The following is a 24032-nucleotide window of genomic DNA, read 5'->3' on the forward strand; positions in this document are numbered from 1 at the left end:
ACATCCTAGAACACAATTAAACAAGTAAACAAACAATGGGAGTAAGTAGGCAAACAAATAAAAATAAAATATTGTTGTAATTTTCGGATTATTTTTTTACTTAAAAACTGAAAATAAATAAAGTTTGAAAATCCGGGTTATAAAATATTTCAAACCGAACTCGTCTGAATGGGAATTGAGTACGAACGAAAGGTTTTATTTTCTAATAAAGTTAACAGAAAACCAAATTTAAAAGACTTAGTTAGTTTGCAAAACCCCAAAAAGAATACAACAAAGACTCAATGTACACTGCCTCCTCCCGGCACTTTAATTGTCCCAATTAAGCCCAAGTGCCAACAACCTGAACATTGAGTCAAAAAACGAGCGGGGAAACCAAAAATTTGGCAAAATATATATTTAATAAAAATCGTTTTCCATCTCGTTTTGACCACTAAAACCTTTATGTCTAACATCCCAAACTAAAACCCCAACACTAGATACACTCGGTTAAACCCAAACTGACCCAACCGCAACCGTGAAAACAATCTTTCAACAATTTTCAACCGCACCCAACAAACTGAAACAATCTACTAAACCTTACCAACCTGCACCCAAAAACTAATTCTTACAACTAGTTCCTTACCAAACCTGACAACTAATTAACCAAAATAAAGTAAAAACTAACACTACATATACATAAAAATTACAAGAATACAAGAAACCATACCTTTGAGTGATGTAAAACAAGGATTAAAGTTGCAAAGGTTGGAATTCAAGTGTGTGCAAATGACTTGATTGGTGAAAAATGGGTTAAAATTAATGGTGGGTTATGATAATGTGATGATATTATGATGATTTGAAGGTTTAAGTTGGTAAAAAATGGTGAAAAAATGATGGATTTGATGAAGAAAGGGGTTAAGGTTCGTGGATTTTGGGTGAGGAAGAAATGGGTTTTGAAAATTAGGTGTAAAAATGTTATAATATGGTTTAAAAAGAAAAAAAAATCTGATATATGCATATAAGGCCGTGCCGCGCGACCTAGGAGAGCCCAGGGTCGCGTAGCGCGGTGCCCTCCTTAGCCGTCCCTCCGTCTCCGCGTTGCGTGGGCAGTGGTCACATACCTCGTCGCAGCGCAACAAGGTGTTTTTAACAGAAAGTTTTGAGAATTTGAAGCCTCTTTGCCTTAGAAAAAAATTTTCAAAAAATCTACCAAGTCTTTTTATGCTCATTTTATGTCATTTTTACATGCAAAACTTACCTAACCTCTTGAATTCTCGTCAAATCCTCTCTCCAGGATGGTGATGATTCCTTGAAATGGCCCAACGACACAACAAAACTAAAAAAAACTAGTGTTAGTGACTCAGGGGAAATAAAATAAAATAAAGTAAATTATTCAAACTCTACACTTGAGTTTTCACTTAAGAACCCCTTCGATGATTTAATTCAATGGATCGAGGGGAGTTTCCTCTACCTCAATTGAATCATATGGCTCTCCAAGATAATGCTTTAAACGATGGTTGTTTACTTTATCTAACCCCTCGTCATGAACATGTTTCGGAATATCCAACCCCCACACATCTTCTAAGAATCCGGTCACCACCAATCTTAAAAACAAAAGGATCATCCCAAGCATACCGAGTCACATTCCGATAAAACTTTTTATATTGTTGCGTAGTCATCCCCTTCAACACAAGCCCAGTAGATAAATAATTTGAAAAATCAGTGAACCATGGCATACCTTGCTTTTCAGACGCAACAAAATCAATCGACTCATGTGGGAATCTATCTCCAATCTCTTCCTCACGAATCTATTCTCTCTTCGGATCTTCTAAACGGGAAAGATGATCCGCCGTAACATTCTCCGCCCCCGTCTTGTCTTTGATTTCTATGTCAAACTCGGAAAGTAAAACAATTCACCGTATGAGAAGAGGCTTTGCATCTTTCTTGTGAAAAAGAAAAGGCAAAGCTGCATGATCGGTAAAAATGGTGGTCTATGAAAGCACAAGGTAGGACCGAAACTTGTCAAATGCAAACACAACGGCTAAAAGTTCCTTATCGGTGGTAATGTAGCTCTCTTGGGCATCATTCAACGTCTGTCTTGCATAATAAATTTGGTGAAAATGTTTTCACGCCTTTGCCCCAAAACTGCCCCTACAGTATAATCACTCGCATCGCACATGAGCTCAAAAGGCAAGTTCTAGTTGGGAGGCACGAGAATAGGGGCACTCATGAGTTGCTCTTTCAAGAACTTGAACGCCTTCAAACACTCTTCATCGAACACAAAAGGAACATCTTTCTCTAATAATGAGGTCATCGGGCGGGTAATTTTTGAAAAGTCTTAAATAAACCGCCGGTAAAAACCCGCATGACCAAGAAAACTTTATATAGCCTTAACACTTATCGGTGGAGGAAGTCACTAATCATATCAATCTTCGCCCGATCCACCTCTATACCATCTCTTGAAATCTTATGACCCAACACTATCCCTTCCGGCACCATAAAGTGACACGTTTTCAATTCAACATCAACTTCGTCTCAATGCACCGTTTCAACATCCTCTCAAGATTAACCAAACACCGATCAAAAGAATTACCATACACCGAAAAATCATCCATAATTACCTCCATGGGCGTCTCTGTCATATCCTGAAAAATTGCCACCATATAACGCTGAAAGGTAGCCTGAGCATTACACAACCCAAACGGCATGAGACGATACGCATATTGCCATACGGACATGTAAAAGTTGTCTTCTCTTGGTCTTCCGGTGCGATTGGAATCTGAAAGCAACCTGAAAAACCATCAAGAAAACAATAAAATTGCTGACCTACGAGAAAACATTTGATCAATAAATGGCAACGGGAAATGGTCCTTCCCAGTGGCATCATTCAACCTCCGATAATCAATACACACGCCAACCGGTAACCGTACGCGAAGGGATAAGTTCATTCTTTTCATTCATGACAACCGTCATCCCCCCTTTCTTTGGAACAACTTGGGTCGGACTTACCCATGGAGAATCCGAGATCGGGTAAATCATCCCGTCATCCATCAACTCAAGAACCTCTTTCATGACAACCTCTTGCACATTTGGGTTAAGACGCCTTTGGGGTTAAACCACTGGTTTATACTCATCTTCCATCAAAATCTGGTGGGTACAATAAGCAGGGCTAATACCTTGAATATCTGAAAGTCTCCATGCGATCGCCCCTTTATGAAAATTCAACATCTCTATCAACTTTGACTTCTCTTCCTCTGTCAACTTAGAAGAAACAATAACAGGCAAATTCGATCCCTCTTCAAGGTAAGCATATTCCAAATGTGACCGAAGAACCATTAATTCCAACGGAGTGGGTTTTTCTCCATCTTTTTCACAAATTACCTCACTAACCTCCACAATCTCCACCAAGTAAGAAACATCATCCACTACCTCCTCCTCCAACTTTTTATCCATATCCATCCCAGCAAGATCATCCCCCACAAATATAATCAAGACACGTATCAAAACCTGGAATAAAAGAGTTAAGAAAGTAAACCGAATGGCATGGACCATTAAAATCGTCATGATCACCCGGGTACTTCATTGACTTAGCAACATCGTAGGTAACACTCTCATCATCAACCCTAAGCGTGATCCTTCCATCATACACATCAATAAGAGCCTTCGCCGTTCTTAAAAATGGGCGACCAAGAATAATGGGGACCCTTTCATCGGCATCCATATCGAGGACCAAAAAATCCACCGAAAAAACAAATTTGTCCACTTTCACAAGTAAATTCTCAACAATTTCCCGCGGAAATTTGACCGAACGATCCACCAATGACAACGACATGTGAGTCGATGTAAGCTCTCCCAACTCCAACTTCTCATATAACGAATATGGCATAAGATTAATACTAGCACCCAAATCCGCCACCGCTTAACTCATCATATCACTTCCGAACATACACGAGATCGTAAACACACCCGGATCCGACAACTTTTCCCGGACCCGATTCAACACTACCGCCGAACAATCCCTGCTAAGTGGAATAGATGAAACTTCACCCAACCGATCTTTTCTCTTGAGCGAATCTTTCAAAAATTTAGCATACTTTGGCATGTGTTGGAGAGCTTGAATAAACGGAAGACTGATCTTCAACTGCCGGAACATATCTAGAAAATGCATGTATTCCCTCGTGTACCTTTGATGCTTTAGACGAGCGGGATACGGGACATGGCAAGATCAATAATGGGTGGTGGCCGGACTTCAACCGGCTTTTTCTGAACTTGTGGCTCAATGATTGGTGTTTTACCTTGTATATTACCTGGAACTTCCATCACAATCTCTTCATCTACCCCTTCCTCCTCTTCAACTCCAACCCTTTCTTTAACCACCTTGGGACCCAAAACCCTTCAGCTACGAGTAGCAATGGCTTTCAATTGTGCGGCTGGATTCGGTTGCGTAGTACCAGAAAACTGTCCATGAGGCCTTTCCTCAAGACGCCGAGCAGTATCGCCCACGGACCTTTGAAGGTCAAGCAACGATGATTGTTGATTCTTGAAGAGTAGGTCGTGCTTGAAAAACTTTTTCTGTGTAGCTTAATCTCTCTCCAAGATTTGCTTCATCATATCCTCTAATCGTCCCAATCCACCATTCGAATCCTGCACATTATTTTGAACATTAGTACCATTGTTATTATTATTATTATTGAAATACTGACCTTTTCCTTGATTATAAAAACTTTGAAAGCCAGCTGGTACTCCGAACGAACGCCAGTTGGAGTTGTTCTGATTTGGGTTCTCGTAGGTGTTCCAATTTTGATTGTTGTTGTAATTGTTGTGAAACCTATTCTGACCAGCAAAAAAATCGACCTCTTTATTCATTAACGGACACTCCAAAGTACCATGCCTGCCCCTACAAAACTCGCACTTATCCACCTTTGTCTTAAGTTCCTTCACATCTCTAGTTAGTAATTCCAAAGCAGCAGCCACACTAGTATCCAGATTAACCTGGTGTACACCTCGAGCAGATGAGGATGTGCTAGTGACGGGAGTGGAATTCCCACGATGTGGCCCTTTGTCGTATTCCGATTGAGCAAAGCTTTCAAACATCTCATTACATTCGGTGACATTATTCTTAGCCATTAGATTACCATCCACTGCTGTGTCGAAACGAACTTGGGTTTCGTGGTTCAGCCCATTGTAAAATTTCTCCACGAGAGCCCATGGTGTGAGACCATTCTGTGAAAGGTGTGGATCTGCTCACGAAGATACGCTACTTTAGCAAGTGGGAAGTATTTCTTGATAAAAGCTTAACGCAGAGCTTCCCAAGTGGTGGACGTGCCATGTGGCTGAGTGTCAAGCCAAAGAGTTGCCTTACCTAGAAGTGAAAAAGGAAAGAGATGTAAGAAAATAGCATCTTCAGTAGCACCATGAAAATTAAAAAGTTTTAAAACGCGGTGGAGCCGGTTAATGTGCGCGGGTGCATCCTCGTCATCACGCCCATGAAATTGGTTATTTTGAATGATAGAATTCATGACGTATGACGGAATCTGCCACGAGTTGGGATTGTTGATCTCGGGAATGATGATGCATGATAGGTTTCCGGTTAAGCCATCGAAGGCTTGTGCAACAATCGTTCAATCCTCGGCTATTTGAACTTCTGGTTGACTTCTCGGACTTTCTGGTGGTTTACTATGTGGTGATGACTTTGATGTAGAACCAGCTTCTGACGGTTGTTTCTCTACTGACGAACTAGCCTCGGTCTTCAACGGAGAAAATCCTGAAAAACGCAACAGACCAAGTAAGTAGACTAAAAATAAAAATTAAAAAAAAATTAACTAAAATTAAATTAGACTCCTACGACTCAAACGAAACTAAAACAAATAGCACGTATGTAGCAAGTAAAGTCCAATCAAAGCTAATAACGCAATCACCAAGAGTCCCCGGCAACGACGCCAAAAACTTGATGTGCTAAAAGTAGTCAAATAATTATTAACTAAAATTACGCTAATCTAGATACTAAGTAATACTCTAGACTCTTAATCTTAACTTAAACTACTAACCGGAAAGTGTACCGGTCGACTCTAGTACAGCTAAATAAGTCCAGATATCGAACCCACAAGACTCTTTAAATTACGAAACTAGAAAAATAGACTCGACTAAATGACACGGCTATTTATTTATATTTTTAAGGGGGGTTTTAAACTAAATAATATTAAACTAAAATCAAACCCGAATTAATTAAATAATAATAAACTAGAATGATTACTTAACCCTAATGATTATTATATTAATAAACTTAAACCCTAATTAATTAAAATATAAATAAGCTAATAAAATACTTAGTTTTATTCAGATGATGAAAGTAACAACCTAGGCTAGAATCCCCTAACTTATAGCTATCAATTAACTAGAAAAACTAAGTTATGGAACTGGGATCGTAAGATAAACCGTTGACAGAAAATCCGAACAGGACCCTTGACCCTTCAAGAAGACACATATGAGTTTCTAACAAATTTTAAGACACACCTGTTTTGAATATTAAACTTCCTTACGGTTATTTAATTGTTTATATCTAAGTATCTTTATGGTGGAATCCTACCTTGCAACGTGGAAATCAAAGATAGCTAAGTAGACACAATTGACTTAATAGACTAAGTTGGCAATCAAACCTAGGCGGACTCCATACGAAGAACTAAATCTAGCCTAACCAACAAAGATCTATCAATAACCTATCACCTTACAGCTTTCTAGGCTAGCGGCTCACTTTTATTTATTTAATTAGTTTTATTGTTGATATTAGGGATGAGCAGAAAACCGAAAATACGGAACCGAAACCGAATTAACCGAAAAAACCGAACCGAAGCATTAACTGACGGTTTTTTTGGTTTTTCTGAAAAACCGAAATTTCGGTTTCGGTTCGGTTACCCATTTCAAAAATACCGAAAAAACCGAACCGAACCGATTAACTTTAAATATTAAAATAAATAATTTAAATGATTGTTAATATATTTATACTAAGCCATATGCGACAACAACCGAAACAAATTAGGAGTTTGTTGGTTCAATAGATTTGTAAGGGAAATTAGAGTTTGTAAAAGGAATAGTAAATGTTAATATGTATTTTTGTACGTAGGAACTAGTCGCATAAAACAATTAATAGAAAAAAAAACAAAACAAAAAAAATAAAAAAAACGAATATAACCGAACCGAAACCGAAATACCGAAAACCAAAAAACCGAAAAACCGAAACCGAACGGTTTGTATATATGAAAAAACCGAATTTTCGGTTTCGGTTTCGGTTTCACCCAAAAATCGAACCGTGCTCAGCCCTAGTTGATATGGTTTTATTCAAATTCAATCACAAACTACTCAAGAACACACAGTAAATGATCTAAAAAAACCTTATCCTATGAAACAATCAGCAAGGGTAATGTGAAACAATAAACATAAGCAAATAAAACAAAGTAATCATACGCATCAATTTATCAAACTCAACAATTTACTTAAAACATAAAATCCGTAACGAAAAATAATCCCAATCATAATCAAACCAAACAAAGGTTCGTCACCTGAGGTAGTTTATAAAGGTTAGCCTAGCATCATGTAATCAAAATCAAATAAAGTAGATAAATAAGAAAACATGGTGAAAATATGAGAAACGGAAAATTAAAGGTGATAAAACTCGTAATCTTCACTCTTGAACTTATGTCTCTTCGCCGGATGCTCTCTTTCCTTCAAAACCGCCAAAAAAAAACTCGAATAATAGCTCCCGTATACTCCAAATTCGTCTGTTGGCACTAGGGTATTGTTCAGGTTAAGAGTAGGGGTGTTTATATACTTAAACAGGGCTCAACACTGAACAAAAACGTAAAACATTCTGGAAATACAAGGGCTATACGTAGCGCGGCCATGGTGTGCCCCCATGGTCGCGCAGCACGACGCATAAGGAGAGGGAGGCCGGTCAAACCGGCCTGGTCTAACCGGTTCTTCTTCGGTTCCTTCCTTCCGCGTTCCGGGTTCTCGTTTTGACTTGTTTTTCGCCCTTTTCGATCACGATCAACTTCCGGAACCTACAAAATATAATAATGATAGTAGTATAGAAATCTTGACTAAAAACGAACAAAAGCAAATTAAATTTAAATAAAATATACAAGGGAAATACACACACATATATATATGTATCACACCATGTGAACATGGATGGGGGGCGAATGCGGAGGAGGATGAGCATCCAGACCATGTAGTTGAGGCATGTTTTCTTACCGTTTAAATTAGTCTGTATCTTCTAAATATCAATGTTTACTTATCGTGTTGATATCAACCACGGGTGCCGCATCACGTTCCGCGTACATATCGCACCGTGTGTTTAGATGCTGCGACTGACGCCCGACTATAGAGCTTAGAGCAGAGGATGCAGCGTCAGATGACCTGGGTTGTTGATGTTTTGGATGTCGGCCAGTGTGGTGAGGTGTACAGAGTACCACCGCCACCTTTTAACCACGAGACGAGCTCATCAGGCGCTAGAATTAGTCGCGAGGACGACGAAGACGCTTATGACAAACCGGGCGCCAGACGATGCTGACGACGCCGACACTGGTGACGTTGCCATTTAGATAGATTTTTACATTTTGTTTTTATTTGTATGAACTTGTTATAATGGTTGTGTATCTATATATAAATATCGTTTTATTTATATTGTTTTGTTAGAATTTTAAAATCGAGCCAATTATTGATAAAAAAAATGTATACCCGATTGTTTAAGCTAAAAATAATTAAAAAACTATTTTTTAAAATCTAATTATTGGTAAAAAAACAAAAAAAAAACAGAAAAACACAAAAAAAAATCCTCTTGAGGAGACATCGGCCAATACGCGGCACTACATGATTATACACCACGTACTGACCGATGTTTTCCAAAAAGGGTCAGTATCCGGAGAAAATCCCTTTATTTAACCTACCAAATAGGGTTCTCTATATTTTTCTTTAACCCATTCACAAACACTATTTTTTATGTTTCTTAAACACTCACTTTAGAGATCACGAATAGATTATCAATATTTTAAACATTCACAACATATATTTTATAATATGTAAGTGGGTTCTCTATATTATATAAAGTGGTTGTGAATGGATGAGATGGAAAACGTTACTGTTTATAAGTAAATTTGAAAAATCACTTATTCACACTCTATATTTTTTTTAATAATTGTTGAAGTGGTTACAAGTGGAGCAACAAATTGTTACGAGTGGAGGGTGATGGTCGGTTAATTTGTATATGTTTTAGTTCGTTTATTATTTAGTTTTAACTGTCTATTCGAGAACTATCGATACTTCATACGTGTTTTATTGGATTTAAGGTCATAGGCGTTAAAGTACTCAGTATGGACCTGTTGTGACACGGAATGAAGACCCGGGATGTCCAGCACGCAAAACGAGAAAAAGAATGAAGTTTGATGTTCCAGAGTCCCATCGCGGTACGCTATGGGTTTGCTGAAGTCCCCATCCCGCACCGCGATGGGTGATAAAAAATATGTTGACTCAGGGGTTAATCGCGGTACGCGATCGACTCATAAGAAGACCCGTCGCGTACCGCGACGGGAGTGCAGACGGGATTTTTAGTTTATAACTTCTTTTTCATCAAGAAAAAACCCTAACTCCGTTTTGACGAACGATAGACGATTCCAGCAGCTCCAAGAGGCGATTTCCACCATTATAGCTCGTGCCAAGACCTTCCACATGATCCATATCATCCGTATCGAAGATTTGATGATGTCGCGGCTCGGCTAATCTCCTAGAATCGCACCCGGGATGTATAGTTTGTAACCATTTACAGTTTTTCTCATGTGATTAAGAATACTTATGTTTTGATTATTGAAGATTGATATATGATTATTGATGTTTAGTATTTCTGTGTGTTCGGTCGGTTTAGGTTTACGTTGGTCTGAACGATCTGTTACCAGTTGCTAGGTAATTAGTCATATAACTGTTTGGTTAGATTGAATACGATAAAACGTACAATTACCCTTAACTGAGTCACACTGGCAAGGACTGTTTGATAACCAGTGTCGTGTGTAAAGTAATTGTTGACGTCTAAGGTTTTGTCTGGTTGATCAGTTTTTAGTTAATAGTTAATAATAAATCTGTTAGGTTGCATGAGATACTGTTTGGTTGCTTACTTGAATTCCCGGGTGTGGTTTGCTTTGTTAACTGCTTATTACTCGTTTACTTATTCGTTGTTTAGTTCTTTTAATTCAAACTATTGCTTGTGTGATCAGCACTAAAACTTGTTACTTCATAATATAAATTTGTTACACGAATTGCATTGACCACATACTCCTTGTGATACGATACCCGTATTCGCACTTGATTGATTTTTCGGCTGTTGGCGGGTCTATTGGTGATGGTACGTTCGATCAGAATGAAGTCCGGTTGCGGTTATTCCAGTTCTCATTAAAAGACAAAGCGAAACTGTGGTTTAACTCGTTACCAACACACAAAATCAGAAACTGGGCCGAGATGCAACAAGTCTTCCTAAACGAGTTTTATTCATAGTAGAGGACTACCGAGGCCCGTTCAGACATTTGTCACTTTTCACAGTTACCAGGTGAGTTATTCCATGAAGCTTTTACCATGTATAAGGATATGATCAGAAAATGCCCACATCACCAAATCAAACTGTGGGAACTGGTAAAGTGCTTTGTTAACGGTTTGACATACGAGGACCGAAAGCATTTTAAGGCCTCGTGTAATAGTCAGTTGTTGAATCAGCCTGAGGAAGATGATTGGGAATATTTAGAGTTCATGTGTGAAGATTCCAAGGCAGAAGCAGCAGCTGAAAGACGAAGACGTGGTAATTCATCCAGATCGGTTAAGTCAGTCACGAGTGAGTCTGAAAGAATTGCTGAGTTAGAACGTGAACTGGCTGGGTACATAAAGGGTAAGAAGAAAGAGGTCGGGAAAGTTGGTGTTAAATTCCCGGTTTGTGAAGATTGTGGTGAACTCGGGCATAAGGCAGAAAATTGCCCCGAGTTTGATGATGATGAGGAGGATGACACCGAGGAGGTTAATTATGCTTACGGGGATTCCAAAGGCCAAGGATTCAATTCGAACACATATCACCCGGGCCTGAGGAACCACCCGAACTTTTGTTACGGAAACGCGTCTTCTCAGTTGAACCCGAACTTTCAAGGATCGAGCCAGAACGGGTCGCAGGGTAATTACCACCAGGGTGGTTATCAGCAGCAGCAAGGTTCGTATGATCAGAATCGGGGGTATAACGGAGATGGTAACCGGGGTGGAAATTCATCGGGAAATCAGGACCAGCAGAGGGGGTCCTCGAGAAATGCAGATGAGTCGGTACACTCAAAGTTGGATGCATTGATGAAGTTTATGACATATCATAAGGATGAAACGAAGAAACAGTTTGAGTTACATGATAAGTCAGCAGGGGCAATGTCAAAGCAAATTGGTCAGCTCGCAGCAGATATGGCAAAGTTGCAAAAGAGTGCAGGTCAACTCCCGAGTGATACTACAGTCAACCCGAACCATTACTACTCAAGCTCCAAGAAGGGAAACAATGTACACATCAATGTTGTAAGTCTTTTACCTCATTTTGAAATTTCTAGTGTTGAAGTGGATTCACCACCACAATTTGTTGAGGGGGGGGTGGTGGAAGATGTTAGTGGTGAGAGTGATTGTGTCGGTCAAAATGAATCAATTTTCCAAAATGAATCAGAATGAAAAACATATGAAATGTCTTTTTGTGAAAATTGCACATTTGAAAAATGTTTAAATGGTAAATTGACCAACATGAGAGATGAAGGGGTGGAGAATAATACCACCTCAAGTAAACTCCAAGACCTGGGAGTGCCGCTTTTATCTATTCAAATTGGGGAATTTAAAACTGATCGTGCACTTTTAGATCTTGGAGCATTTGTTAGTATCATGCCTGGTAGTTTATATGATCAGTATGAATTTGGCCCGTTAGAAAGGGTAAACACCACCGTGGTGTTGGCAGACTAAACTCATACACTTCCTCGAGGCATGGTGACTAATGTCATGGTTCAGGTGGAAGAATTTTTCTACCCAGTTGACTTTCTTGTACTTGACTATTCAAAACGTGTGAATAATACACAACCACAAGTCATATTGGGTAGGCCATTTCTTGCCACAACACATGCGGTAATTGATTGTGCTAAGGGGGTTTTGAGAATCAAGTGTGGAGACCGTGATAAACGGTTATTATTGTTTGAAAATGCTATTAACCCTCTTGTTGACAAGTGTGTATCCTTGGACAAGGATCACACAAAAGAGGAATGCTTTGTGATTGACAGGATAGATAAGAAGGGATTTGAGAAACAACATAGTGAGAAGGTGGAAGAGAAAGGTAACCGACCAAAGAAGAAGAAAGTGAGACATCCACCCGACCAAAATGATCAAGAGTGGAGATCGAGGATGTTCGAGCCAGATCATGGCCTATCGGAAGACTGGCAACAAATGATTGAAGAAAAGCGTGCCTATAATGAGAAGGTTGCACGGGAGCGGGCCAGACGCCCACCTTGAATGCCATAAACGTTTCAAAAGGGTGGTAATTGTACATTTTGTATATTTTTAGTTTTGCATTTTGTTTTAGTTTTCATATTACTATTTGTATTTTAAGTGTACCATCATAGCAAAAGCTAAGTGTGGGGATAACTCACAAAAAAGTTTGGATTTTGAGGTGTCGATAAAGTATTTGTCAGAAAACGAGGTTTCAGTTCAGTTAAGTGGCCCAGAGTGCTTTCATGTTCATTTTGCTGTGGTTAATCCAGGTACGTGTATATTTTGGTATATTTGGAACTTTGTGGGTGTAGTTCACTATAAACCCTCACGAGACCCCACTCGTCCTCTCGGGCTACCGGGGGGTTTACAGGGCTTGTTGCATATGCTAAATGCAATCGTGATTCCTACGAAAGTGAGTTAGGTCTTTTAACGTTTTTAACTAACTTAACAGAATTTATTATGAAACGAATTAATTTGGCTCGGTAATTTTTTTAATAAAATTAACACATATTCATTTGCATAACTCTTAAAAGACCTATGTCTTACACTTGTGAGAAGCTTGCTTCTACACATCTCGAGATTTTGCAGGTTCGATTGTCAGTTTGGTAATTGGATGAGACGAGAGTACACGAGTGTTTTTGAGAGTTCACGAGCCGACTGGTCCTTCTCCAGTCACGTTGATATCAGGTGATTTCGGTTTCATAATTTCATTTTGTTTATTATTTTTAAACGTTAAAAGTGTAATTGTATAATTGTTAGTAGAACCGCCTCACATAAGCCCCGAAATTTATAAATTGCTTAATAGTCAAAAGGTCAATTTCAGCCTCGTCCCTCAAATGTTCATTAATCGTTATATCATATTTAACTTTGAGGACAATGTTAAGTATTCTTACATTGAGGACAATGTAAACCTCAAGTGTGGGGATGGGGGAAATTTGAAAAATTTTAAGCCCGATAGTACCTCGAAGAGTGTTCAGAAACCAAAGTTGTTAACTGTTAATTATTGCCATTAATGCCAAGTCATAGGTTTCTGGTCATGGTTGGTTTTTCAGCGTCTCATTAGTCTTACTCACAAATATTTTATAACGAGAAGTTGAAAACGCGGTCGTTTAGGCGGGGATAACGAGTCATGGGGACAGGTACACATGTTTATATCGTCAACCCTATTCCTCCGGTACGTGTGTGAGTTGACCCAAATATATATAATACACATATAATATATAGTACACACATGTCATTTGAGTGCTTTCACTGATGTTCATGGATTACGGGATCACAGTTGGCAAAATGCAAAAGTGATAGAGGCAACTAGGTTAAGCCTCGTCTGGATGAGCGTGAGTGTGGGTACTGGGGGGTTGGGGCCTCATTATTACACATATGAGGTGAGGTTAATGTGAGGGGCGGGGGGTTGGGTCCCTTAGAAAACATTTCTTGGACTTATTTTTTTCGTTTGTTTAACCCCGACATTATGTTACGAGACGATCCGGCTTACTAGGTTTATTTGTATTCGTAATTGTATTTGCTTTTGTTTTGTATTTGTATTTATCTCATTGTTAAGCATCACATTATTATGCTTAAAAAAATGAGAAAAAGACAAAAAGATGTCTGTTTATATTCTGTTATGTATTCTAGAGTTCGTTCGTTAAAGTTCGTTTATGTAAAAAAAATGTGAAATCAGTATGTTGATAGTTTGCTTATTTAGATGTTTATAATCAGTCAGTTAGTTGTAAAGTTGTTTCGTTTATTTAGATGTTTTGTAATAAGCCGGGTCGGATCGTTTGAGCTACTTAAATATTTCCCTTCCATGCCCTTACACCTGGCCCTGTTACAACCCTTTTAAAGACCTCTTGATTTGCATTTGTGCCAAAGCAGCTTGATGGATTAATATGTACTTATGAGTGATATTGAGAGCTGAGTGATACTGGCACATCTTTTGCTAGTCCATATATTAAACCGAGAGGAGAGATGTTATATTACGAGTGGTATGAGCATGTGTGCCTTAACTGGAAACAAAGTACACCTGTCTGGGCGGCTCTATTGTTTTAGTATAGCATTTAACCGTATTTGTGAGATGTCAATCTAAAAACAGTGTCAGTTTGGGAAACTGGGTATGACCTTAAACCTTACTATTATTAATGGCGATAATCTACATACCTATGATGGAGGTCGATGTTTGCTTTAGAGTTTTGCTTGAGGGCAAGCAAAAAATAAGTGTGGGGATGTGATGGTCGGTTAATTTGTATATATTTTAGTTCGTTTATTATTTAGTTTTAACTATCTATTCGAGAACTATCGATACTTCATACGAGTTTTATTGGATTTCAGGTCATAGGCGTTAAAGTACTCAGTATGGACCTGTTGTGACACGGAATGAAGACCCGGGATGTCCAGCACGCAAAACGAGGAAAAGAATGAAGTTTGCTGTTCCAGAGTCCCATCGCGGTACGCGATGGGTTTGCTGAAGTGCGATGGGTGATAAAAATATGTTGACTCGGGGGGTCAATCGTGGTACGCGATCGACTCATAAGAAGACCCGTCGCGTACCGCGACGGGAGTGCAGACGGGATTTTTAGTTTATAACTTCTTTTTCATCAAGAAAAAACCCTAACTCCGTTTTGACGAACGATAGGCGATTCCAGCAGCTCCAAGAGGCGATTTCCACCATTATAGCTCGTGCCAAGACCTTCCACATGATCCATATCATCCGTATCGAAGATTTGATGATGTCGCGGCTCGGCTAATCTCCTAGAATCGCACCCGGGATGTATAGTTTGTAACCATTTACAGTTTTTCTCATGTGATTAAGAATACTTATGTTTTGATTATTGAAGATTGATATATGATTATTGATGTTTAGTATTTCTGTGTGTTCGGTCGGTTTAGGTTTACGTTGGTCTGAACGATCTGTTACCAGTTGCTAGGTAATTAGTCATATAACTGTTTGGTTAGATTGAATACGATAAAACGTACAATTACCCTTAACTGAGTCACACTGGCAAGGACTGTTTGATAACCAGTGCCGTGTGTAAAGTAATTGTTGACGTCTAAGGTTTTGTCTGGTTGATCAGTTTTTAGTTAATAGTTAATAATAAATCTGTTAGGTTGCATGAGATACTGTTTGGTTGCTTACTTGAATTCCCGGGTGTGATTTGTTTTGTTAACTGCTTATTACTCGTTTACTTATTCGTTGCTTAGTTCTTTTAATTCAAACTATTGCTTGTGTGATCAGCACTAAAACTTGTTACTTCATAATATAAATCTGTTACACGAATTGCATTGACCACATACTCATTGTGATACGATACCCTACTTGCTCTATCTATTTAAAATAATTAGGTTTTTGATTGACTCAAACGACGGTCATCAGAGGGGATATAAAAGGTAATGATAAATGTATAAAAATATTATTTAATTGAAAATAAGAGAGAAAACATAATGATTTTTAATGTAATTGTAAAGATAAAGATAGAGAAGTTATCGAAACTGCTTGAAAATTATTATTAATCAAACTCTGTATTTTAGTGATACAAATAGAGATTATGATGAAGATACAAATTAGAGAAAGTCTATATATTTTAAAGACAGATATAGACAAACAACTGATGTAGGTGCACTTATTAAATATATATAAACATTTAATATATTAAGTGTTTGTAAAAACACTCCGACTATCTAAAATCCACTTTGTAATAAACATATAGCAAAAAAATAGAGAATACAATAAAAACATCCATTTATTGGAAATTTGGAATAACAATTCTTTTATATTTATTGATAAAAAAATAACTCTTGTTTATATGGTTATTATTCATCAATCTATACAAATTTAAGAGTGTATAAAATTAAGACAAATCAATATAATAATTGTTTATAAGTAAGATAGCTCTCTATAATTGTTTATTTGTCAATCTAATTTTTTTTTTTGATAAAAAATAACTCTCTATATTTGGATAGCTGGTGATGGTCCTTTGCCATTGGGTTACCTCGTACAAAGAATCTAGGCATTTTATGTTTGTTGACCGTTCAAAAAAGAAGAATTAGATGTAAAATGTTTTCAAAAATAAACAAAGTTTAAATAAAAATGGAGATGGATACTCTTAACAGTCTAACATGAATGCTCTATATATATATATATATATATAAAGTTTGATATAACTAAAAGTTGCATGCCGTCCAAAAGAAAAGTGAGAGTTGCATTGAAAGTACTTTTGACTTCATTTCTATTGACTTAGATCTTAAATTTTAATTAATTTAAACACGTTTGCAAACGTGTTTAAATTACCAAAAGAGACTCAAACCAAATACTACCCAATATACCAATATACAACACTAGTTAGGTGAAAGTTCAACTTTTAATTGACAATCCCAACACCTCTGTTATCAAAAATCAAATCTTTTCAAAAAGATATCTAAAAAATTATGATAATAATATTTGTGTGTATATATTTATTTGCTCGTATTAATAATATACAAGAGTTTGTCAATATGGTCACCGAATAAGATAAATTATTTTGAGTTCACTCATTATTATATTAAGTACTAGCTATATATGTTTATTATATATATGTACTTTCAAGTAATATTTATTTATTTTATGATTTTTGGTGAGAGTAGCCCCTCTGATAAAGAATATCAAAGATTTTAGATCTAGAGTTAGAGAAAACAAGGATTTGAAAAGGATAAGGATGAAAGGAAGATGGGAGCACCCTATTTATACATATTGCAATTAATGCGATAGAAGGGGTGCCAGCGGAGAGAGAAAGTATAACCAAATCAGAGAGTGGCACGTCAGGCGGGAAAGACGAAAAAGCAAAAAAGACTTTAGAAAGACGTCAGATACGTCTTATCAATTGTCTTGTAACAGTTTTTTTTACTTCGCCACGTCATTACTTCTCTTTCACTTGCAAAATTCAAAATATCTCAAAGAAAAAATATCTTTAAGTATAAACTACAAGATGATATAAGATCCAAAAAAATGCCAGAAGATTTCTTTTATTCATATTAAAAGTATGATTACAAAAAGATGAAACAAAAATTACAGAATATTGCCTATTCTATGGGTCTGGGGCAGATGTGTCCTCTGGAGGTGTTGGCGGAGTGTCTTCTGACCCTTCTTCAAGATATTCCTTAAGGCGTTGCACGCCATCATCCGTTGTTGCAAATTCAAGAAGCATGTCCTGCAGTGGGAATGACAAATTGTCATATTCACTAAGGCGCGTTTTATACTCTTGAGTAGTATCACGACCATGCAGCGGATGTTCTTCAAGGGAGCGGTCAGCCTGGGCATATGCGATTCCCTCATTGAAACCCACCAGGCGGCCCGACTGAGAAGAAGTGGTAAGGAGGAAGGCAAGGTTGTTCGTCAACTCAGGTCCTTCTTTGATATGCTTGATAACCTGTCAAGAAAGAGAGACTTGTAAACGTTGGTGACTTAATAAAAAAATTAATTAAAAGAAGATAAGTAAAGGCAACATACCGAAGCTAGACCTTGCTCTAGAAGCCACTTCCGCTCCTCTTCCGCCCGAACAACACGGGCTTCCGCGGCATCACGCGCTTGCAACAAAGAGCCATAGGCGGCCTGCATATCTGCAGTTGTTTTCTCCATAAGTCTCGCCCGCTCATTTTGCAATTTAGACTCCGCCTCAAGATTTTGAATGATAGCACCTTGGCGGGTCACTTGGCTTTCTAAGGCAGAGTTTGCATCAAGAGCCTTAGCCAAGTCTTCTTTCTTCTTCTGCGTTACATCCCGGGCAGCTTGAAGGACTTCGTTTTGTTTCTGACATGATTCCTTCCACTGGCGAGCAGCGGTAGCTTGCCTGTCCTTCTCAGCTTTCAGAGCGATTTCAGCATTTGACAACTTCCACTTTGCAGTGTTTGCTGCCACATGGTACTCATCAGCCTCCTTCTTAGCTTCTTCAGTTGTCCGGGCCATCTCGCTCCATCCTTCCCCCATCGCCAGTCTCATAAAATTTATTGTCCGTTGGCCAAGGTATTGACCAGGACCGTAGAAAAATCTGTATGTAGATCGTAACGAAGACGGCCACGCTGGAAGGCCCGTTCCGCAAGCGGAACACATTGGCTGATAAAAGTAGCACAAGCGTCTGGGTCTGTGAAACGGGAACCTTTTGTAATATTCCAATGAGGAATATACGTATGACTATCCTCCCCCGGATTGGGCACACCATAATAATCAGAATTCGATGTTCGAGGGCGTATCGGGGAGGAAAAGGATAAGTGAGGTGGCGATTGATGTGACACATCGTGCGTCACCAACCCTTCATCCAACGGCAAGCGTTGGGAATGAGATTCCTCCCCTCCACCCGCCAGAATTGATGTCGTGCAAACTGAAAATAGTGGCAAAGACTGGGGGAGAGGCACAGAAGATGGACGTGGAGATGCTTGCTTCTTGGGCATCTCCACATCCGCAGCTGGTTCCTTGTCCTTGGAACTTGACGCATTGGTCTCTGGTGGAGGGCGCGGAGCTTCTTTATCCCCCTCCGGCAAGGGAGATGGTTCTTTCTCTTTCTCTGGTGGTGGAGACGGCGGTTTCTCCAGCGATGCACCTCCACCAACAGCCACAGTTGGCTCTGCAAATAATGAAATTACTTTCAAAAATATGTAAAAGATATAGAGGAGAGACGGAGTTTCAAAAGGGCTTACCATACATTACTTTAATGTGGTCGAGAAGGCTGGTCTTATGTCGTTTTGGACGTTGCGTCCTAGCCTTCTTTGTCGGTTTACCTCCGACATCTGCTTCGAAGAACTGGAGCTTCCGCTTCTGCTCCAATTCTACCAATGCATGAGTGACAAATGAGATTTCAGAATCAACATAAGAATCAGATTCTTCCAATGGCAATTCTCACTTGAGGTCAAGATAACAATCACCCCATCAGAGGAGAGAGCATTAAGCGGGCGAGGGTTAAAGATGTGCGCACCTGTTTGAAAAGTAGCCTCTGAGGCTATAGGTTCCGCGCGCACCTTGCTAGGAAAAAGGAATTGGTCGCGGATCCTATCTAAGACAGGCAAATCCTTCGCATCGCGGATGTGTTTCCGCGGACAAACCCTGTCTGGGAAAAGGGCGTTCAGCATCATTCCTTCACCTAAAAACATATACAATAAAAAGAAAAATTAACACAGTTTAAGGGCTCCAAATCAGGGAATGGCCACAGGCGGCTCATACCCGCCCAGACTAGGGCTTCCTCCGGCATGGCCCGTATCGATGAAGGGTTCGTTATTAACACACGGAACCACTCTTGATTCTCATGTGGAGCAGTGATAATCTCCGGCAATGCCTCATTGGCCGGACGACGAACCATGGTAATTGGGACAACATCCTCTGAAATCCAGAAGAATCTGGTCCGCCATCCTGGCGCACCCTCAGTTGGCGCAATACCGATAACCCTATCGGTTATCGGGCTAGCCTTGAACCATCCGCCACGGTTGGCCATCAGGTAAAAGACCGGGAACTGGTCAACGCGGGGCACCATCCCCTTTGCTTTTTCAAGAATTCTAAGTGTCGAATTCGTGCAAGCCCGAGTGGGTGTAACTGGGATAGATGAATCCCATAGGCGCTGAGCACCTTCATCAGAAACTTCGTTATTGGAAAACCAAAGGTTCCCATGGGTAAAATAATTGTCATATACAGCCATTTTGCTGACAGGAGGACGGCTAGAAATAGATCCGGCAGCAGGGAACTCTGGTCCCCACTCCGGTAGAATCCCATACGTATGGATCAATCGTTGATAGTCGATCATATTCCAGTCTATTACCACGGATTCGATGTCTGGTGAAGACGACATCCTATCACCAACTGATGGATCAACGGTAAAAGGGAAGCAACGAGCAATCTTGAAAGAAATGGAAAGCTCAGAAGTTTTGAAGGAAAAGATGAAGGAAATTCAAAATCAAAGCCGATAGAACTTCTGAAGAAAGATAACCTCTCTTATTTGTACTCATCGCAATTCATGCGATAGGATACGAACAATATAGAGAGAAATACGTCGTCCACTCAGTAGACGCCACGTCACGCGGCAAAACCGAGAAAGCGAAAAAGTTGTACAGACGAGTACAGTAACAGCCGTCGCTGACGTCAGATCACCTATTCACACGCCTGCAAGTTGTCAAATTCGTCCATCTCATGGTTATCCACACCACAACAGAAGATGTTTCCAACAAAGCTTCAAAATTCAAAAATCCCCAAATATACCCTAAGTCCAAAATATCACCCGTATAAAAACTTCACACGGAGAAACAATGGACTGGGGGGGGGGAGTTATAGAGGTAGGGTACCAAAAAGACCCAAATACCCTTAGTGTTGCCCTCGGGTCAGAGGAATACTCCTCATAAGATACCCGTGGGACATATGGATCACCCGCACAACTCAATAAAGGAGGAACAACCTTACACCATGCGCGGAAGCATCCGGACACCCTCAAAAGTCATCCGCAGGGAAGTATCCTTACCCTGCCAGAATAGCCAGAAGACAATGTCACAGGACAGCTGTAATTAACTAATTACCTTCTAGAAAAAGTACCAATATCCTTTCTTGGAGAAGACTGACCCATCAACCAATGAATGGAGGACAGCTGGCCAGGTTGTTATAACCATGCACATGGGGCGTATAGCTCAACCTATTACACGAGGACACGTGTCCAAGCGGTTACAGGAGCATCTTCTAGAAAGGGACAGCTGGCCCAATCACACTCCCACACTCTTCGGCTATAAATACCTTCAAAATCTCTTTGAGGTATTCATTCACTCCCAACTATCTACTCTAAATACTTCAGTACTTTCTCTTCATTAGAACGGTACTTATTCTCACGCCGGAGGGTGGTTACGGGAAGACCCCCTCTTGTCCTTCCCGTAACAAGCTCACAGTGTCTGTTTTGCAGGTTTCTGTCACTGGACTTTGGGAGATTAAGCTCATATGGTTGTTGGCTATTATCGTATCCTACCCTGTAGACTCATTGGATCTAGGACCCATCAAGAGAAGTAGATTCGTGTTTCTTCAGAAGACTATGTTGGACGTAATTTCAGACTTCAAGTCACAAGTCGGTGAACCTGAGTGACCAATATTGACAAGTAGGTCATAGTGGTTATATTTCCTAATTACATTATGTTTCCTATTTGTATTGTGATTATAATTGGTGATGTCTTGGCTAGCAAGTTAAGTTAGTCTATATAAACATGTCATGGTTAGACATTATAGGGTGTGATGTGAGGTGTAACCGATTTAGGGTTCATCTAGAGACACACACGAGATGTAACCGAGTTAGGCTTCATCTAGATGCAACCGAGTTAGGGTTCATCAAGAGTCAAACCGAGTTAAGGTTTGATAGATATTGTAATCAGTTTTTGGAGTTAGATTTTCTGATTAATATAAACGAGAGTTATTCGTTTAATTCGTGTGTTGATTATCGATAAGGGACTTGAATAGATATTGTAATCAGATTTCGTGTTAGGGTTCATCAAGAATAGATATTATAAACTCGGGTTCATCTAGATGCAACCGAGTTAGGGTTCATCAAGAGTCAAACCGAGTTAAGGTTTGATAGATATTGTAATCAGTTTTTGGAGTTAGATTTTCTGATTAATATAAACAAGAGTTATTCGTTTAATTCGTGTGTTGATTATCGATACGGGACTTGAGACTATCTTGATTGATGAAGTTGATGTTCAAAAATCTCTCATTCTGAATTGAAGCATAATTTGGTTGATGTTGCCTATGTTGATAAAGATCCAATTGAATCTTCAAGTAAAGCCCGTGCCCGTCATGAAACCAATCAAGATCTGAAAGTAATTGTCAAGAAACTCAACTACAAAGCTGGAAAATAATTTATTTTGCCAGATTTGAAATCGTTACTTTTCTTATCGTCGTTATTTTCTAAGTTATTTTCTAAGTATCGTTTAGTTTGTTTCCTGTTTTGAACTTAGTATCTTCATTCTTTATTATTTTCTCAAGTTAACTTATTTGAACTTTTGATTTACAAGTGTTTAAATAAAGAAGGTTTATTTCCATTTTATATATGTTTTTTGATATCCATGTAATAATAACTCAAATCAATCCAAATCAATTAAGTATTAACGATACAATTGCTATCAACAAATTGCACATGTTTTGTCATTGAAGTCGTTGAATACAACAAATTTTTATGTAAGCCTGCTTTAAATAATTCTTTACACTTATATAATCATTTTACTTATTGTCTTGTGAGTTGTGAAAAATGTGCCTTCATTCAAAAATTATTCAACCGAAATGAATGATAAAACGAATTATATGTTAGTCATTACATTTATATAGATGGAATTAACATATATAATGGGGGTGAATTGAACCACTTTTGCTCCACGTTATCAAGTGGATTTTGTTTATATACTATAACTTTTAATTATGTATTATTCGTTCATCTTATATATTGACGATATGTTGATGTGCTTTCGTGTGTTAAACAAAAAAGTTAATGACAATTTTTTTACATATTCTCGTGTAATACACGGGTTTATAACCTAGTGTATATATAAATAAAGTTTGATATAACTAAAAGTTGCATGCCGTCCAAAAGAAAACTTAGAGTTGCATTGAAAGTACTTTTGACTTCATTTCTATTGACTTAGATCTTAAATTTTAAATAATTTAAACACGTTTGCAAACGTGTTTAAATTTCCAAAAGAGACTCAAACCAAATACTACCCAATATACCAATATACAACACTAGTTAGGTGAAAGTTTTGCTTTTAATTGACAATCCCAACACCTCTGTTATCAAAAATCAAATCTTTTCAAAAAAGATATCTAGAAAATTACGATAATAATATTTGTGTGTGTATATTTATTTGCTCGCATTAATAATATACAAGATTTTGTCAATATGATCACCAAATAAGAGAAATTATTTTGAGTTCACTCATCTATACTATATATAAAGTATGGATTAGGGACCTTTTAAATTTTAAAAGATACAAAACTCATTGCTTGATATACAACACATATTGCATCTAAAATATAGTTATTAGGGGCAATTAAGTCTTTACTCACACAAGTATTTGAGAAATATTACGTAAACTCATTTTTCCAAATACACTTACAACTTTGGTCCTTTAGCTTCACTCATTTTTTTGTAAATTTTAAAAATAGTTACACAAATACCCCTTAATTCAAAACCAACTACCCCACGACTTTTTAACGACCATAATTTTTTCAGACGTTATTATTTTTTCAAAAAGATTACACCATATAAACGAGCATTTTATTCTCTTTAATTTGAGTATGATATTGCTATAGTTTTTTCATTTTTTAAAAATCAACATGTTACGTGATTAACATTAGAACTGGCAATATATCGAGTCGGCGAGCCCGGGCTATTTATAAAACTGGATATGAGTCGGAACGAGTCGATACAAAAAAGGGTTAATAAGGTTTGGGTCGATAAAAGTTCGAGTAGTAAGAAGCCAGGTCAGAATGTTGTCGAGTCGGAACGGTTTCGGGCCAAAACAAGTTGGTTTAAAAATTAATTATTTGAAATTAT

At 38.4% G+C, this 24032-nt stretch overlaps 1 protein-coding gene across 1 annotated transcript in view; it reads left to right on the forward strand.

Annotated features, from left to right (window-relative positions):
* The first annotated feature begins 1748 nt into the window (after positions 1-1748).
* Positions 1749-24032, forward strand: part of LOC143582745 (26S proteasome non-ATPase regulatory subunit 7 homolog A) — a 51646-nt gene continuing 29362 nt past the window's right edge. The window contains exon 1 of the mRNA XM_077065236.1: positions 1749-1752. The gene's annotated coding sequence lies outside the window, so the exon portion shown is untranslated. The remainder of the gene's footprint in view (positions 1753-24032) is intronic.

This window comes from Bidens hawaiensis, unplaced genomic scaffold (assembly GCF_021521415.1).
Source record: "Bidens hawaiensis isolate Kalapana, Puna unplaced genomic scaffold, B.hawaiensis_p1.1 tig00031915_1, whole genome shotgun sequence".
NCBI classification, from domain to species: domain Eukaryota; kingdom Viridiplantae; phylum Streptophyta; class Magnoliopsida; order Asterales; family Asteraceae; genus Bidens; species Bidens hawaiensis.